We start from the raw sequence: 15,266 nt of genomic DNA, 5'->3' as shown, positions 1-15,266 counted from the left end.
TATTACATAAAGTTCCAGGTCATATTCTGATTACATACCCTCACACTTTTACCTGACGTCATCGCTTGCGATGTAGGTTCGTTTACCAGTTGTAAATGTATTTTATACACACACTTTCTGTATTCTACGTCGGTTAACTACTAGACGATCTAGTTCCGACGCCGAGGTTTTCGCAAAAAATGGTTCAAATGGCTCTGAGCACTATGGGACTTAACTTCTGAGATCATCAGTCCCCTAGAACTTAGAATTACGTAAACCTAACTAACCTAAGGACATCACACACATCCATGCCCGAGGCAGGATTCGAACCTGCTACCGGAGCGGTCGCGGTTCCAGACTGTAGCGCCTAGAACCGCTCGGCCACAACGGCCGGCGAGGCTTTCGCATAGCACACATATGTGCAGAAATGTTTTGTGGCTGTGAGAGGCGCAGTTAAGACACCAAGGCCATACAGCAGTGCTTTTTACAACGATGCTTCGAGAGACATAAAAGAAAGAATACTGTTCGACCATAAAAGTCTAACGAATATCTACATCTGGTGATTATTTGTTATAATTGGCAATCATGGAGCATTGCTATCGCCGAACTACTACTTCGCGCCAGCAGAGTTCAGAACTGTAAGACAGAAATTTTTTGTGTGAACTTCACTATAATTTCATTGCCATCATTGTCTGAAGTCATTATTACCTGAAATGGGATCCATGTTTTATTAACTTATTTCCGAGTGCCACATAATTAATATTAGATTTCATTAATATTGAGGACAATAACAGCATAGCAATTTTGCCAAAAAGTAGAACTATACGTATTCGAGTTCTGGAAGTTCATGTTGCAGCTAGTTAATTAGTCATTAACTATTGTTAGAGCAACGACAGTAGGCTCAAGTTCTGATGTTAACTTTTAAAATATTTTTGAAACTGTCGAAGTGGCAATTTCTAGTAATTTTTACTTGTCACATAGATCGATTAATTGATTTTCTTTGATTTTGGTTATTTTCTGTGTCAACGTCTTGGCTGTCGTATTTCAGCGTTCCCATGGTATTTTACCGTTGCTTTTAAGTGAACAACGTTCAAGAAAATGATATTAAAAGTGAATTTTAAGTGACTGGAAAAATTTGTCTATCAAAATTTTTAACAGTAAAATTTATGCGAAGTTTGTGCTACATCATTATTATCGCGTGGTTTTCTGTTGTGACCAATTCAGTTCTTGTTTTATCGTTACTCAAATTCCAAAGTTATGAGTAAGAAATCAGACATAACTTAAATTTTTGTGATTCTCTGAATGCAAGAAGATGCTCCCAAGTATGTTATGTCTGGCGACATCACTATATTTGTAACTGATTACATATTTTATTTTATTTTTTCAGTCGTCAGTCTTCTGGCTAGCTTGATGCGGTACGCCACGATTTCCTTTCCTGTGCCATCTCAGACTAGCAGTTAAAACATACGTCCTCAAATATTTGCTGGATGTATACTATGTCTTCCTCTATAGTTTTTACAGCTCTGTCTGGTACCATGGAAGTTAATCCCTGGTGTCTTAACAGATGTCCTATAATCCTGTTCCTTCTTCTTGTCATTGTTTCTCGTATATTCGTTTCCTCACCCATTCTGTGGAGAACGTCCTCATTCCTTACTTTATCGGTCCATCCATTTTTCAACATTCTTCTGCAGAATCACATCTCAATTACTTCGATTTTCTTCTGTTCCGTTTTCCCCGCAGTCCATGTTTCACTATAACACAATACTGTACCCCAACCATACATTCTCAAAAAATTCTTCCTGCTTTTTATCTCTTCCTTGGTCCGCGCGCATCATGAGTTATTTTGCTCTATAACTAACAGAAATTCTTAACTTCGTCTTCTTCGTGATCCCCAATTCTGATGTTAAGTTTTTCCATGTTGTCATTTCACCTATGTCTCATTACTTTCTTTCTTCTATTTCCTCTCAATATATATTCTGTACTCCTAGACTGTCCATTCCTCCCATAAAATGTAATTCTTCATCAGTTTCACTGATGATAGCAATGTCATCAGCGAATTTTATCACTATACCATTTCATCTCGAATTTCAGTCCCACTCTTTAAACTTTCTTTTATATCTGTCACTGCTTCTTCAATGCATAGATTGAACGGTAGGGGTGAAAGACTACATCCCTGCCTTACATTCACTTTAAGCCGAGCACTCCGTTGTTGGTCTTCAATATTTACTGATTCCTCTTGGTTTCTATAAATATTGTACATTACCAATATTTCCCTATACCTTACCCCTGCTCTTATCAGAATTTCGAACACTTTGTACTGTTTTTCCAGGTCCACAAATCCTTTAAACATATCTTAATTTTCATCAGTCTTGCTTCCATTACCAACCCCTTCCCAAGGACAAACTGATCGTCCCTTAACAGATCCTCAATTTTCTTGTCCATTCTTCTGTACACTATTGTTGTTAGTAACTTCGATGCGTTAACTGTTAGACTGATTGTGGGATAATTCTCGCACTTGCGGGTCTTGCAATCTTCGGAATTGTGTGGGTGACGTTTTTTTTCCCGAAAGCCTGATGGTGTATCACCAGTGTCATACACTGTATACACCAACGTGAATAACCGTTTTTTTTGTGACTTCCCCCAATGATTTTAGAAATATCAATAGAACGCTATCTGCCCCTTCTAACTTATTTGATCTAAAGGCGTCCAAAGCTGTTTTCAATTCTGATTCTCTTGCTGGATCCACTATTTCCTTCCTGTGGACTCCTGTTTCTTTTAACATCACATCAGACAAGTTCCCCAACTTATTGGAGCATATTGCTGATTGTTTCGTGAACTTTACTCTGATTATAACCAGGGGTTTCAGAAATAAACTGTCGTCTTTAGGACTGGCGTCCGAATTATGTCACTGCATTATTGGAATTTCTAAAAATGCAAACATTAATTAATGATAAACTGGACTGAGGGGTCTAATTTGATGTTTGTAATCATATTTCTTTACTAAGACAATGTGTTCAACTGTCAGTCCGGTAAATAGTGGTACCCTTTCCCACATTGGTTCAATCACATTACTTCAGTATTGATTCCTTTTCTAGAAAATTTTTACACATAATCAACGTCGGTTATAGTTTACAATGTATTAAGTTGGAAGGTTACAAGTTGTTTTTGAGGAATGGAATCGACAGGCAATGGAGCGCAAGAAACAGTTCTTGCGATGCCTCGTTCTACCATTAGCAATGGACATGACTGCTACATGCTGTGGCAAAATGCAGGGTTTCCATACCTGACACCTTGACAGGAACTGAACTCTTGTCATAACACCGGCTGGACCAGGCACAAAGGGCGTTCAAAAGGTTTTGCACAATCGTCTCTAATTTTGTTTTTATTTTTTGCAGGAGGAGAATGAAACTTTTTGTGAACATACTTTGAACATTTAGCTATACATTGAGCCTACTGAATGTAGCCTCCATCAGCTGTGATGCATCTGGCCCAACGTTCTTTCCATGATGTAAATGCACTTTGGTAAAATTCTGGGAATTGCCTTTTACACCATCGCTTGACACAGGAAATAAGGTCTTTCTCACTATTAAATGTTTTATCGCGCAGGTGGGCTTTCAGACGACCGAAATCAGACGGACCCAAGTCCGGACCGTTGGGAGGGTAGTCGAGAACTGGAAAAATGAACTGTGGACACCCCACCTTCGTGCGTCACTTGTGTACCATGGGGAAGGTCAAGAAGCGGGTGTATGGGTAGCGAATAGTGTATGCCAAAATTACAAAATGTAGCGGCTGGTCAAATAGGCCTATGCATGACTGCTTTCTTATCATCAATTGGCTCAGGGACAACAACGACCATTCCTATCCTGTATCGTGTGATGGTACAAACTCCCGTCACTAGATGGGTATTTCTAGTATGCAAGGATTGCTTTGTGGAGAGTGAGCGCGCTACATGGCGCGCGATTCGCGGAAGCGCGTGGCGCGCCCGCGCGAGATTTGCGACGGTCGGTGGGATGGTCTCCGGCGGCCACATGGCCCGAAGCTTGGGGCATTGTTTGGTGTTTCGCGCATTACGGGGAAACTATGTAACTTATGGCGAAGAGCGATGCGGCAGTGGACTGTGGTCATCAACTTGCACCTTCTGAAAGGTCGATCTTTATTTCAAGTCACAAGACGCAAAAGTTATAGTAACCTCAAAATCGGTTAATATCACGAATACTGAAAGATTAATAAAAAAGTAAATAACACCTTACAGGGATGAGCGAGCACTCATTGAAAACGTTTCGTCATAAGTTTCATAAATAATTAAGCCCGTGAAGAGCAATAAAAAAAGTTTGAGGGAAAATTGTTTATAAAATTCAATACAAAATTTATGACGTAAAGAACGGCACTATATAATATTTTGGGTGGCATCACACGTATTTTAAACTTGTGAAGTTATACTATACATGTAACTTGCAATAGTTTTCATTGTTTGCAAATGATTATTAACATTTATCGCCCATAATTACTTAATTATTATAGATATGAAGATTTTGATCAGCCCAATGTGTAGATCGCTGTAGATTACGTCTAAAAACGGTGCTACATGCAGTTCTGTGTTAAAACTTTGCACCAAAGATTTCACCAAACAAATCTGCGCTAAGTGGCGAAATTTTGCAAAAACTAAAACTTGATTTATGGGCGATAGAATAATCCTAGAATTAATGTAAGATAGTTAATACTTTTTAGCGCTGTTCCCCATGATGTACTTATTTCTGTCGAGGGATGTATGTATCAAAATTTGTAACCTTAACTGGTGAGATTGGTACTTGCATAACCAGGAGAGGGGGTTGACATCCGATCCTATATAAGCGAGCGGCCATCTTGGCCAGGGGTCAGTCGTTGGTGAGTCGTCTTGGAGGGTGGGTGGCGAGCAAGCCCCACTTGAGGGTGGCCCATGTGGTCGTTTGAGAATTCTTTTTCGAGCCGATTTATTTCGACGAAGAGTATTGTTTAATAGTGCAAGTGTGCAAGCCTCTATTTGGTGAACTGGAAGTGCTACGATTATTAGTGTGAGTGCGATTTACGAGGTATACATCGTCGTAAGTGAACATATGGCGAACTGTGATTTCGCGCCAAAACTGTTAGAACAAAGAGGACAGTGGGACTTGTGTTTCTGTTCGAATTGATTGAGTAACTTTCGTTCATAGCAGCCTACATTACTGCTATTGGGGGCTCGGAGTCAAATTATTACTAACGTAAAACTGTAAACCGTCTCGCCAGTGCTAATTTCATTGTGTGAAAGAAAAGGACAACACCAATAAATAGTGATTGAACTATGTCATGAAAAAACTGATTTTGCAATAATAATCGCCTAATTTTTGTTCCCTAGCATAAACTGTACTTATGTCTGAGTGAATAATTAATTCAAAAACTATAAAGAATGCGCGGGTGTGGAAGTGTACTAATGCTCCAAGTGTGGAAATCATCCCCTTACGTGAGAGCCAAAATTTGCAATAACATTTTTAACCAACATTTGTATATGCACATTTTGTGTGAAAACGCTGCAACCGCACTTCTTCTTTATTTTTACCGCCCCGTCGCAATCGTTACGGGAAATGGTGTCCTTATGCTAACGCATGTCCAAGAGCAACGAATAGGAAGACTGCGTAAAGTGATGCTGCTCCACGATAACGCTCACCGGCATTTCGCTAGACTGACACAGAACAATACAGAGTAGTTGGGTTGGGAAGTCAATCTGCACCCACCTTATTCACCTGATCTTGCGCCTTTAAATTGTAATCTTTTCTGCCCTCTGTCGAACAACCTTCAAGGAACTTCCTTCTTGGATGAAAATGCACTTCGAACATGTATCGACGACTTCTTCGCCACGAAACCACGTGATTTCTACAGTCGCTGAATCGGAAAGTAATCCCAGTTTTGGTAGCCGATTGTAAATAGTGAAGTAGAATATACACTCCTGGAAATTGAAATAAGAACACCGTGAATTCATTGTCCCAGGAAGGGGAAACTTTATTGACACATTCCTGGGGTCAGATACGTCACATGATCACACTGACAGAACCGCAGGCACATAGACACAGGCAACAGAGCATGCACAATGTCGGCACTAGTACAGTGTATATCCACCTTTCGCAGCAATGCAGGCTGCTATTCTCCCATGGAGACGATCGTAGAGATGCTGGATGTAGTCCTGTGGAACGGCTTGCCATGCCATTTCCACCTGGCGCCTCAGTTGGACCAGCGTTCGTGCTGGACGTGCAGACCGCGTGAGACGACGCTTCATCCCGTCCCAAACATGCTCAATAGGGGGACAGATCCGGAGATCTTGCTGGCCAGGGTAGTTGACTTACACATTTTAGAGCAGGTTGGGTGGCACGGGATACATGCGGACGTGCATTGTCCTGTTGGAACAGCAAGTTCCCTTGCCGGTCTAGGAATGGTAGAACGATGGGTTCGATGACGGTTTGGATGTACCGTGCACTATTCAGTGTCCCCTCGACGATCACCAGTGGTGTACGGCCAGTGTAGGAGATCGCTCCCCACACCATGATGCCGGGTGTTGGCCCTATGTGGCTCGGTCGTATGCAGTCCTGATTGTGGCGCTCACCTGCACGGCGCCAAACACGCATACGACCATCACTGGCACCAAGGCAGAAGCGACTCTCATCGCTGAAGACGACACGTCGCCATTCGTCCCTCCATTCACGCCTGTCGCGACACCACTGGAGGCGGGCTGCACGATGTTGGGGCGTGAGCGGAAGACGGCCTAACGGTGTGCGGGACCGTGGCCCAGCTTCATGGAGACGGTTGCGAATGGTCCTCGCCGATACCCCAGGAGCAACAGTGTCCCTAATTTGCTGGGAAGTGGCGGTGCGGTCCCCTACGGCACTGCGTAGCATCCTACGGTCTTGGCGTGCATCCGTGCGTCGCTGCGGTCCGGTCCCAGGTCGACGGGCACGTGCACCTTCCGCCGACCACTGGCGACAACATCGATGTACTGTGGAGACCTCACGCCCCACGTGTTGAGCAATTCGGCGGTACGTCCACCCGGCCTCCCGCATGCCCACTATACGCCCTCGCTCAAAGTCCGTCAACTGCACATACGGTTCACGTCCACGCTGTCGCGGCATGCTACCAGTGTTAAAGACTGCGATGGAGCTCCGTATGCCACGGCAAACTGGCTGACACTGACGGCGGCGGTGCACAAATGCTGCGCAGCTAGCGCCATTCGACGGCCAACACCGCGGTTCCTGGTGTGTCCGCTGTGCCGTGCGTGTGATCATTGCTTGTACAGCCCTCTCGCAGTGTCCGGAGCAAGTATGGTGGGTCTGACACACCGGTGTCAATGTGTTCTTTTTTCCATTTCCAGGAGTGTATTACTGACGACTAAAGTCCCTGCCATGTGTATTTTTTGTGTTTAGTAAAATTATGGAGAAATGAACGGAAAAACTGGTGGAAGACGACATTGGCGAAGATCAGTTTGGATTCCGCAGAAATGTTGGAACACGTGAGACAACACTGACCCTACGTCTTACCTTAGAAAATAGATTAAGGAAAGGCAAACCTACATTTCTAGCATATGTACACTTAGAGAAAGCTTTTGACAATGTTGACTGGAATACTCTCTTTCAAATTCTAAAGGTGGCAGGGGTAAAATACCGGGAGCGAAAGGCTATTTACAATTTGTACAGAAACCAGATGGCAGTTATAAAAGTCGAGGGGCATGAAAGAGAAGACATTCGTTAACATCGAGTATAGATTTAAGCGTCAGGAAGTCGTTTCCGAAAGTACACTCCTGGAAATGGAAAAAAGAACACATTGACACCGGTGTGTCAGACCCACCATACTTGCTCCGGACACTGCGAGAGGACTGTACAAGCAATGATCACACGCACGGCACAGCGGACACACCAGGAACCGCGGTGTTGGCCGTCGAATGGCGCTAGCTGCGCAGCATTTGTGCACCGCCGCCGTCAGTGTCGGCCAGTTTGCCGTGGCATACGGAGCTCCATCGCAGTCTTTAACATTGGTAGCATGCCGCGACAGCGTGGACGTGAACCGTATGTGCAGTTGACGGACTTTGAGCGAGGGCGTATAGTGGGCATGCGGGAGGCCGGGTGGACGTACCGCCGAATTGCTCAACACGTGGGGCGTGAGGTCTCCACAGTACATCGATGTTGTCGCCAGTGGTCGGCGGAAGGTGCACGTGCCCGTCGACCTGGGACCGGACCGCAGCGACGCACGGATGCACGCCAAGACCGTAGGATCCTACGCAGTGCCGTAGGGGACCGCACCGCCACTTCCCAGCAAATTAGGGACACTGTTGCTCCTGGGGTATCGGCGAGGACCATTCGCAACCGTCTCCATGAAGCTGGGCCACGGTCCCGCACACCGTTAGGCCGTCTTCCGCTCACGCCCCAACATCGTGCAGCCCGCCTCCAGTGGTGTCGCGACAGGCGTGAATGGAGGGACGAATGGAGACGTGTCGTCTTCAGCGATGAGAGTCGCTTCTGCCTTGGTGCCTATGATGGTCGTATGCGTGTTTGGCGCCGTGCAGGTGAGCGCCACAATCAGGACTGCATACGACCGAGGCATACAGGGCCAACACCCGGCATCATGGTGTGGGGAGCGATCTCCTACACTAGCCGTACACCACTGGTGATCGTCGAGGGGACACTGAATAGTGCACGGTACATCCAAACCGTCATAGAACCCATCGTTCTACCATTCCTAGACCGGCAAGGGAACTTGCTGTTCCAACAGGACAATGCACGTCCGCATGTATCCCGTGCCACCCAACGTGCTCTAGAAGGTGTAAGTCAACTACCCTGGCCAGCAAGATCTCCGGATCTGTCCCCCATTGAGCATGTTTGGGACTGGATGAAGCGTCGTCTCACGCGGTCTGCACGTCCAGCACGAACGCTGGTCCAACTGAGGCGCCAGGTGGAAATGGCATGGCAAGCCGTTCCACAGGACTACATCCAGCATCTCTACGATCGTCTCCATGGGAGAATAGCAGCCTGCATTGCTGCGAAAGGTGGATATACACTGTACTAGTGCCGACATTGTGGATGCTCTGTTGCCTGTGTCTATGTGCCTGTGGTTCTGTCAGTGTGATCATGTGATGTATCTGACCCCAGGAATGTGTCAATAAAGTTTCCCCTTCCTGGGACAATGAATTCACGGTGTTCTTATTTCAATTTCCAGGAGTGTATTTGTGTGGAGTGTAGCCATGGATGGAAGTGAAACATGGACCATAAATAGCTTAGACAAGAGGAGGAAAGAAACTTTCGAAATGTGGTGCTACAGAAGAATGCTGAAGATTAGATGGGTAGATCACACAACTAATGAGGAGGTATTGAATAGAATTGGGGAGAAGAGGAGTTTGTGGCACAACTTGACAAGAAGAAAGGACCGGTTGGTAGGGCATGTTCTGGGGCATCAAGGGATCACAAATTTAGCATTGGAGGGCAGTGTGGAGGGTAAAAATCGTAGAGGGAGACCAAGCGATGAATACACTAAGGAGATTCAGAAGGATGTAGGTTGCAGTAAGTACTGGGAGATGAAGAAGCTTGCACAGGATAGAGTAGCATGGAGAGCTGCATCAAACCAGTCTCAGGTCTGAAGACAACAACATCAACAACAAGGAGAAATGCTACGAACTTCTGCACCAACCCAGTACATATGCCTCCTGCTCAGTCGTTAGCGACCATCGTAGTTTCTGCACCGGTCAGCGGTCAAATGTATGCCTAAGCAGGTACAGCCTCACTGAGCAGAGTCACCAACTAGGCGGATCCACTGGTCAGCTATCGGTGATGGTCCCAGCTTTCGCAATGGATCAGCCAAGCCGAGGCTACTCGGTGGGTGCCACTAGATGACACTCCAGCCAATCTCCAAGAGTCCTGAATTTGACATGGAGCATCTGCCACACACTTTTGGCTGCATAAAGCGTGCGACGGCCTAGCTGTAATCTCACTGTACTGCGGAGCTGACACCTGATTACAGTCAGCAAGATCAGCATCGATGCCAACTCCTTTATGTTGCCACAGCGTTTCGGTTCATCAGCGTACTCGTCATTGCCACCGGCATGGCCGGACCCTGTGCCACAGTTGTTCGACCTCTTCTAAGGAAGCATCGAATAATAAAGAATGTTGTTACTGAGTGACCATTCCCCACTCCACACGCGACGTGGTGCTCAACATCCCATTCCACAGCTCCACGCACACACCACTTTGGAATTTGAAGTGAGCATCCTGCAACCCTGGTAGTACGCAGCTGTAACAGTGGTGTCAGTATAGTGGTCATAGAACAGCGCTATTGTCACATTGATTACAATACAGTATCCGTTTCAGTAATATGAAACATATTCAACAAACAGTGACTGCTTTCGTAATGATACTGCCAAACTCACGAAAAAATGGTGTACTAGTTGGTAAAAGACAACGCTCCGCGTGGCAGTAATTGTCGGGAGACTGCAGTGGGAGTAAATGGAGGAATTGGTTGTAAGCAGATCGTGGTGTCATTGCTCACTGTGGTATGTATGATGTAAGGCTTCGTGAAGCGAAGGCTGAGACAGCTCTCATGATCATGTCTGTTCCATCGCAATGTTAGAACTTGGTCACCAACCGAGGACCCCGCACTAGGAATAATCTCGCACGCATATGGCACGTGTCTAAAAGCCCTCTCATAGTTTGCTAATAGTCGACAGCTCCTGCCACTTCGCGTGCATCAGACACATTGCGCAGCGTACCGTACCTCTCCACAAAGTTTTCGTATTGTTTGACTTTGTGCCTCGTGTGTGGAATCGCTGGTTGTGTAGACACTCTTTACCAGAGACGCTTGTGGTGCGAATGTGATCCACGAGGGGGCGTGGCTCGGGCAGCGAAGGAGTCTTGAGTTAGCAGCGGCAGGAGGAAGGTGGCGAGCGGGGTCCTGTACTGCGAGCAGTCCATATACAGGGTGTTTCAAAAATGACCGGTATATTTGAAACGGCAATAAAAACTAAACGAGCAGCGATAGAAATACACCGTTTGTTGCAATATGCTTGGGACAACAGTACATTTTCAGGCAGACAAAATTTCGAAATTGCAGTAGTTACAATTTTCAACAACAGATGGCGCTGCGGTCTGGGAAACTCTATAGTACGATATTTTCCACATATCCACTATGCGTAGCAATAATATGGCGTAGTCTCTGAATGAAATTACCCGAAACCTTTGACAATGGCGGAATGGCTTAACATGCAGATGAGATGTACTGCTTCAGCTGTTCAATTGTTTCTGAATTCTGGCGGTACACCTGGTCTTTCAAGTGTCCCCACAGAAAGAAGTCACAGGGGTTCATGTCTGGCGAATAGGGAGGCCAATCCACGCCGCCTCCTGTATGTTTCGGATAGCCCAAAGCAATCACAAGATCATCGAAATATTCATTCAGGAAATTAAAGACGTCGGCCGTGCGATGTGGCCGGGCACCATCTTGCATAAACCACGAGGTGTTCGCAGTGTCATCTAAGGCAGTTTGTACCGCCACAAATTCCCAAAGAATGTCCAGATAGCGTGATGCAGTAATCGTTTCGGATCTGAAAAATGGGCCAATGATTCCTTTGGAAGAAATGGCGGCCCAGACCAGTACTTTTTGAGGATGCAGGGACGATGGGACTGCAACATGGGGCTTTTCGGTTCCCCATATGCGCCAGTTCTGTTTATTGACGAAACCGTCCAGGTAAAAATAAGCTTCGTCAGTAAACCAAATGCTGCCCACATGCATATCGCCGTCATCAATCCTGTGCACTATATCGTTAGCGAATGTCTCTCGTGCAGCAATGGTAGCAGCGCTGAGGGGTTGCCGCGTTTGAATTTTGTATGGATAGAGGTGTAAACTCTGGCGCATGAGACGATACGTGGACGTTGGCGTCATTTGGACCGCAGCTGCAACACGGCGAACGGAAACCCGAGGCCGCTGTTGGATCACCTGCTGCACTAGCTGCGCGTTGCCCTCTGTGGTTGCCGTACGCGGTCGCCCTACCTTTCCAGCACGTTCATCCGTCACGTTCCCAGTCCGTTGAAATTTTTCAAACAGATCCTTTATTGTATCGCTTTTCGGTCCTTTGGTTACATTAAACCTCCGTTGAAAACTTCGTCTTGTTGCAACAACACTGTGTTCTAGGCGGTGGAATTCCAACACCAGAAAAATCCTCTGTTCTAAGGAATAAACCATGTTGTCTACAGCACACTTGCACGTTGTGAACAGCACACGCTTACAGCAGAAAGACGACGTACAGAATGGCGCACCCACAGACTGCGTTGTCTTCTATATCTTTCACATCACTTGCAGCGCCATCTGTTGTTGAAAATTGTAACTACTGTAATTTCGAAAGTTCGTCCGCCTGAAAATGTACTGTTGTCCCAAGCATATTGCAACAAACGGTGTATTTCTATCGCTGCTCGTTTAGTTTTTATTGCCGTTTCAAATATACCGGTCATTTTTGAAACACCCTGTATGTGCTGGAAAACGATTTTGCTGCACCTGGACTGATAGCGTGGCCAAATTGTAACTGTTCGTCTTGCAAAATTGTAATTGGGTCTGTCCTTGTGTGGCCCCATTAGTTGCACTATTTCGTGACTGGCCATTTGTTTGTTTTAACTGTTCATGTTACAAGGTTGTCATTGAGTTTGCCTGGTGAGGGACCAATGGTAGCTGATTTGTGTTCCAGGTCTTATCACGCCAGTTTAATGATGTGTGCAGTGCACTGCCAGGAAGTGTGTACAAAACTGACGTGTGAAATAAAATAAGATTGCAAGATTCCGGCTCTGTAAAACCACTTAGGTAGTAGCGGATGAATTCTAATGCTTCAGACCTCTCTTTAAGTTAAGTAATAACCTTTTGGAATTGAACAGTTCACATCTCTTAGCTTGGCGTTCACCTGAAGGAGTTTTGCACCTAAACTTGTTTTTAAATTGTTCGTATTCCTGTACAGTTAATGAGCAAATTTTAAATTGTGGACCGAGGAAAACAGGCATGTACAAAACTTGTGAGAAGGGGGGTCCGTTGTAATTTGCCGTTATGTACTGCAATTGCTTTTGCTAAATTGTATTTATTTGAATATTATTTTTAGGTTCGAATTCCTGTCAGTTTGTTATTATAAATTTGCTTAATGGTTACTACATGCATTTTTAAGATAGCAATGGGGTTTTTAAAGTCTTTTCAAAATTAGCTATCGACCTTGAGTTGAAACTTGTAATTCCTTTCGGCTCAAATTGGACACTACTGTATCACCGGTATTTTATCCTTGGTATTGGATCAGTGTAAATATTATCAATTAAGAGTAAGCCTTGTAATTGCTACCCTTTAAAAGACGAAACAAATAAAAGGTGTAGAACAATGTTTTTAATAACTGTTGAGTAAGAATTGTTTGTTAAGAAATTTGTTTAAAGGATGTCTGAATTAATGTTACCCAGGCACCTTGCCACTCCTTCATAGCTCCAACCATACCACGTATGTCAACTGCAGTAAAAGATGAATATTCGAAAAAAGTCATCGTTTTGTAAGCTAGTGTTACTCTATAGCTTCACTGATAGTTATGACAAATTAGGAACTCTTATCTACAGAGAGCAGTTTGACACGGAAAGATAAGTGACGTCGCATTGTTGTGAGATGCTATTGTACTTTGAAAAATAAACCCAACAAGCTTCCAATTAAGTTCTGAGGAAAATTCTTGAAGGTTTACAGCTTATGTTTTAAATAAATTCCGCAAAAAGGAGAGCTACATTTAGTTACATGAAAATGCCGACGTTTACAACTAAGCGAACAACAATAACTGATTTTGTGAAGCCTGATTTCACACTAGTGATTTGGCCGTGTAATTGTCCCGTGCGGTTGAGACCTTCATTGATTTCGGAAGCAGTTTCCATAAACCGTTACACATTAGCTGTTTATTCGACCATGAGCTGCGCAACTTCCCGTAACCGTAATTGGTTGCAGCGGTTCAACGGTCTGATTTTATACATCGTGCGATCCGCAAGCGAATATATCTCATATACTACCTATATTGGTAGCTTGGGCCTGTGTCGGGTTGCACCAATTCGGCAAGTTTAAATGGAGGTCACTCAGTCTTATATCAAGGTCACTAGTTTTATAAATTTGTGCGTCTACATGAATATGCTACTAACACAACTGAAACAAGTATTTGTACTTGTAGTTGTGCTACTGTGTTCAGGTTTAACTACACTGACGCGCAACGCCTCAGTAGCCGAGGCCGTAAGAAAAATCGGGATGCATTTTAAACTTATGTGCAACACTAACCTAGCCTATCCTGATGTGGCTGGCATACATATGTGTAGCACATTATCCGATATTTCCTTCTACGAGTTTGGATGCAATGGAAATGCCACACTTTATGAGTAAATTATACAGTGTGGCTAGATAGCTGACGTGAAATATAGTTTCTATATTTTAACCAAACAGTTACTGTACAAGTGAAGTGCAAGAATGTTCGTGACTGTTACAAGAAAGATGTCAAAGGAACGCTACGAATGTAGTTTTCCTGCAGGTGCACACAAAAAAGTAATATATATTGTGCAAAATCGGTATGCAAATGTTAAAAAGTCTTTCTAAGGACACCTCATTCATCTCTGTACGATTAATATATGTTGAGAAAACGGTATATAGACTTGAAAAATAATTATAATTATATTTATCTTTCAAGTCCATATCCCTTTTTCTCAATATATATATATATTTTTTTCAAGTCTATATATCTTTTTCTCAACACACATTAATCGTACAGAGATGATTGAGGTGTCTTTAGAAAGACTTTTTAACCGGATTCTGATATTGCATGCTGATTTTGCACAAAAACTTACTATTTGAGGAAAATTTTAACACAAAGGAGATTTTTAACTATGAATAGACGAAAGGTTATAATGGATGCCTAGCTTATTACCTATATTTTACGAAGCTATCGGCCATCCTGATTTAGGTTTTCCGTGATTTCCCTAAATTACTCCAGGCAAATGCTGGGATGGTTCCTTTGAAAGGGCACGGCCGACTTCCTTCCCCATCCTTTCCTAATCCGATGAGACCGATGACCTCGCTGTTTGGTCTCTTCCCCCAAAACAACCCAACTCCAACCAACGAAGCTAACTAATCACGAATAAGAGGCTCCCTTTCCATATTATTACAAATACCATTTTATTTGTTTTAAAGTATTTATTAACTGGGTAATTTGTACGCAGTATTGTCATACATAATAACCGTGTCCAATGCGGCAGTCCATTATGTCCGCC

Source organism: Schistocerca cancellata, chromosome 5, assembly GCF_023864275.1.
Source record: "Schistocerca cancellata isolate TAMUIC-IGC-003103 chromosome 5, iqSchCanc2.1, whole genome shotgun sequence".
NCBI classification, from domain to species: Eukaryota; Metazoa; Arthropoda; class Insecta; order Orthoptera; family Acrididae; genus Schistocerca; species Schistocerca cancellata.
This window is presented reverse-complemented; position numbering follows the sequence as displayed.